The 5,035-nt window shown below is 37.1% G+C and overlaps 1 pseudogene; it reads right to left on the reverse strand.

Annotated features, from left to right (window-relative positions):
* Positions 1–2,226: 2,226 nt before the first annotated feature.
* On the reverse strand, positions 2,227–4,799 carry LOC109383490 (RING finger and transmembrane domain-containing protein 1 pseudogene; annotated as a pseudogene).
* Positions 4,800–5,035: the final 236 nt, after the last annotated feature.

Below are 5,035 nucleotides of genomic sequence, written 5' to 3' on the forward strand. Positions count from 1 at the left end.
TCTTAAATAACTAATTTTTGATATGTTTTATTGCCATACAGAAGAATGTAGTACTGTTTTTTTTTTTAACTAAACAAGTATATCAGGCCTTGGGAACTTGCCTTCATGTAAACTCTACTCCTTTAATAATCCAGAGGTCTTGGAGTCAGCCTCACCACCCAATAAGCCTGTAACAAAATCATGTCATATGCCTGGATATCACATGAGTTTCCTTTTTCTTCTTTTCCCTTCTGCTAAATTACTTTTCTCCAAATATCCATTCTTTTTCAGCTTCAAAAAATTATTGAGCACCTATTATACAAGGCCTGTATTATATCACATGTGGGGGACACAAAGTTATCATTCCTACCTTCAGGGAACCCTAACACTGAAATCTAGTCCTAACTCTAACACTAACCCTTAGGTCTGGACAGGAAGGTAGAACCTATTGTTGGTTCTAGACATCATTCTCTTTGCTGTAAAGTTTGCCTTCTTTTTTACCAGGCATTCTATTAACTGCTGTTTGTAATTTCGTTAATATTTGTCACCACCTGATATAAGGTATCTTTTCTGCCTCCTCAGTAGTAATTTCCCTGACTCAAACATTCTTTTCTTGTCTTTATCTAGATGGCAAGTATAAAAAATTAATAAGTTTCGCTTAAGATTTTTTATCAGAAAGGAGCTTAATTCTGAAAGCATTAATTTTAAATTTATGTCTTAGTAAGTTTAAGAGTTCCCTGAGGACATAGTAAGTAGAAATCTATATTTAAAATCTAATTTAAAATTTTAAAATAAGAGATACAAGTGTAAATGATATCCCTAATTGCTATAAAGGAAATTGTGGGTTTTTAAATATCAATATACTATGGTGATATTATTTATTGATTTATTTATATTTTTATTTTTATCTGCACTTGTCTCTTAGCAAAAACTTAAAATTTACCCCACTTAAAAAAAATTGTACATATTTTGATTTACCCTAAATCTGTCCTCACTTAAACTTTAAGCATATATTTCCTTTATTCCAGATTTTAGTGAACACATTCAGGAGACTTTAATATTTTATAGACATTGATCTTTCCTGCTTTTGGCTTTGACCATTCCATACTGAATAATGCTGATTCACCCCCATGTTTTAGCTTCCAGCTCTCTTGCAGCACCAATGTGGGAACATTATAGATAGTCAACGCTTCCTCAGCACCTAGCTGCCCTGATGTCAATACTGTTTGCTAATGGTATCGATATTAGAAAGGGAGGCAACTGCCCATTTTCTCCTCACTAAATTGTTTAATAGAAAATGCTGATGTGACATTTTAAAAGTTAATTGAGTTTTTTCTATAAAAGATTGTTTTTCAGCAAAGAAAATTTAGATAAATTGGATTTCCATTTTTTTCTAGTCAGTAAGCTAAGATATTGGCTCCTCAGACAGTCTTCATTTTTGTGATACAACTAGGCACTATTTGGAACGTGGGCGTAGCACTGTTTTTACTTTCTTTGTTCATTATCACTGAATCCTCTACAGACTTTTCCTTCTTCCATGAGAAAACATCATACATTATCCATCAGTTAAACTTTGGATCAGAAAGTTCAGTGACCACTGGTGTGTGCAGAGTCAGCATCCCTGGTGAATGGGTTTTGGTTTTAAATTCTAACATTCAGAAAATACTTATTGCACATCCACTATGTACACACAAGGTGTTACAACGGGTAGTGGGAATATAAAAGGAGTAGAAATGTTCCTGGTCCTCAGGGGGTCACAGCTTAGAGTGGAGATGGGATAAGACCAGCAAGTCAGAAAATAGCTGTGATGCAAAACAGAGTGGTAACTACCTGAGTGACAGACTGATGGGACTTCAGAGAAGAGAGAGAACCCACCCTACTGGAACCACGGAAAATTTCACAGGAGGAATCTTAGTAGCACCTTAAGTAGTTGCTGCTTTTGGTAACATTAATAAGAAAACACATTTACAATTTTATGCTTCAATTATCTGTCAAGTAATTAGGCTAGAAAAAATGTTCACATACATATTAGGTTGAATATTACTTATATATATTTAGAAACACTGTGTTCTTTCTCATGTAATTAAAAAATTGAAATATACACTTAAATGTTATTCTAGTATTCTAAAAATGTTTGGAAAACTTTTTCTTAATTTTTAGCACTGAAATCTACCCTGATGCTTCTAGTAAGTCATTGCAACCCAATGAAATTATTGCTTTGTGGTTTCAATAGTTTATAGGACTTAATTATATTTGAAAATGTGATGACGCAACCCCATCTTCCCATTTGTTTGTATGGTCTGAAATCACAGTTCTGCACAGGAGACATGTTTTCTCTCTTTAAAACCATAAGGTAATGCATGCTGACAGATGGGAAGAAAAACCTTCTGAAATTCAGCTGGACACATTGAACAAATATCATCCACGTCTGAACAAGGTCACTCCATAATGTGGTCATGTGAAAAATTTTTACAAAACCTTTCGGAAAGTTCTCAGATATCTAAAAAAAATCTGAAAGCTTTAAAGTGAGGTAGAATAAAGCCAGTAATATTCCAAGAATCTATCTAGTTATATTATCAAACTCCCCATAGCTAATAAGGTAATTAAACCAAACTGGTATAGGAACAAAATTCAGTTATACTGATATAATTCTTCTAAGAACGTATACCAGTAATCCTCGAATTTAAAAGGCATGATGAAAGAAGGCACCAATATAACAAAGCATTTTGAGCCTATAAAAAGGAATTTCAAAATGAAGTCTAGTTCAAATCATCCAAAGTACTTTCCAGAAGCTCGAATGATCCAAAGTTAGGATTTAACAAGATGAAAGTATAATAAAGGGACAGAATGAAAGAGAACAGAAGGTCCTGCTGAGAATGCCAGTAATCAAGCATGTTGAATCTTTGAGCACCTTTCTCTTGGAAAAGCATGGTTTATAACAATTTTTTTTTTTTTGCATAGAAGCTGTTAGAAGCCCAGTTCCAAGAGAAATTCCATGTATTTTTGGAGCTTAGATTTTCAGCACATCTTTTAGGTATGGAGTTTATCTGGATAGGGACACCTCCAGAATGGATGGCCCTTCTCCCATTCGTTTTGTTGCATGCCCACATTGTGAGGCTCAGGCAGCCTCACTGTCTACAGTCCCTGGAGGACTGCCATGGCCCTTGAATACTTTTTCTCTGACCCAAATTTCTTTGAGTCAGGGCTCTGTTTTCTCTCATGATGACTGAGTGGTTGGAGGCGTCACAGTGGTGGCAGGAATAGTAGAAAACACTGTTTTACCCCCTTCTGTCAGAGCCATCATTCTCAGACACCACTACCCATAACTTTGGTTGGCCCAGTAGCAGCAGCAAAGTTAGGTTTCAATAGACTTTTGTGTTCAAATTTTCCCAAAATTGTCTTAAAATTTGGGGTCTAATAGTTTTTTTTTACAGCTTTCCTAGTTAGGACCCTAATTTCTGGAGCCTCAATTTATGCTTGCAATTATTTCTTGAGTGCATCTCTTATATTTTGCCTGAAGTACAAGGTAAAAGCGAGCCCACAGTTATTCTCTTGCCAACCATTTCCCCCAGAACTACAGACTCAGTAGGCATGTGGCCTGCTTTCCCAGTTATCTCAGGCAACAATTTTACCAAATATTTTGCCCCTGTATAATTTGGGTGCCCATCTGTACAGCTCTGTTATAGATTCCTTTATAATAAGTCTTGAAATCAAATGGCACGTCTTCCAACTTTGTTCTTTTTCAAAGCTGTTTTGACTATTATAGGACATTTGCAGTTCTATTATATATGAATTTTAGACTCATCTTTTCAATTGCTACAGAAAAACCTGCTGGGATCAAAAACTGAAGCTGGAGAAGGAGGGGGTCCAGGAGGAGAGCTGGCAAATCAGGGAAATCACTAAGTAGTCCTTCTGAAGCACTGGCATGGTGGACAAGTGAGAGCCTGAGGGAAATCTGCTGAGAGGAACTGCAAAGGAGGCTAGTGTCGAGGTCAGTGAAAGGCTGTGACCTGGTCCTAGCTATTGCCTGTGAGTTTGCAGTCAGGCATATAGTAGTGGGTTGCTGTTGGTCACTGGGATGGGCAGATGAGAAAAGCTGAAAGGGGCAGAAGAGGGTGCAGATTGGAGAAGACAGACTGACACCTGCTCGCATCTCTAACCATGATGACCTTCAGCATAATGGCTGTTGCTTCACTTCACTTTCCAAATCTTGTGCAAGTTTCTCTTTTGGCTCAATCTAACCCAGAGCCAAATAGGAAAGAGAATTTTAAAATGTACTTCCAACTTAACTAGACTGACACAAAAAACCCATTTTCTCTTTGACTCTCTCTGCATCACCATTTTCATCTAATATGCAGAACTGTACATAGTTCCATCTCAGATCTAGACACACTTCTGCCACCCAGTAAGTCAGATCATCCTTTGAAAAGGCAAACTGACCATGTCATTCTCCTGCCTGAAATCCTTCTTGGCCCATGGCCTTGAAGGTAAAGTTCAAATTCCTTAGCATTGCATAAAATCCAGTCATGAATAGGAGACGAGCCTAGATTCTGGAATCAGAATTTCTAAGTTGGAATATATTTTAGCCATCTACAAATATATGATCTTAGGCAAGTCACTTAATCTCACTGGGCTTCTGTTTCTTTAACTATGAAATGAGGGAGGAAGGTAAAAATAGTTGTTTCCTCATTAATTTTTGTCAGCATTCATTGAGATGTCAAGGACTTAGTACAGTGGCTGGCACATGGTAAATTTTCACTCATAAAATTTGAAATATGATTATTATTCCTTCTATAGTGCGTTCTCTCACCATTGTCCATCCCCACCCTGACTCTATGTTTCAGCTAAATCGAAACCCTTTGTAGTAAGTCTCAATGTCATGACCTATCCTGCCTCTGTACCTTTACACATGACTAAATGACTTTTTTTTTCTACCCCTGGCTAGAACCTGCTCATTCTCTAAGACTCAGTGACTCATCACTTGCTTCTGGAAGTCTCCTCTGACTCCCCCAGGCTCAGATACTGGTTGCTCCCTTGGACTCTCTTAGCAGTCAGT

This window comes from Hipposideros armiger, unplaced genomic scaffold (assembly GCF_001890085.2).
Source record: "Hipposideros armiger isolate ML-2016 unplaced genomic scaffold, ASM189008v1 scaffold_84, whole genome shotgun sequence".
NCBI classification, from domain to species: Eukaryota; Metazoa; Chordata; class Mammalia; order Chiroptera; family Hipposideridae; genus Hipposideros; species Hipposideros armiger.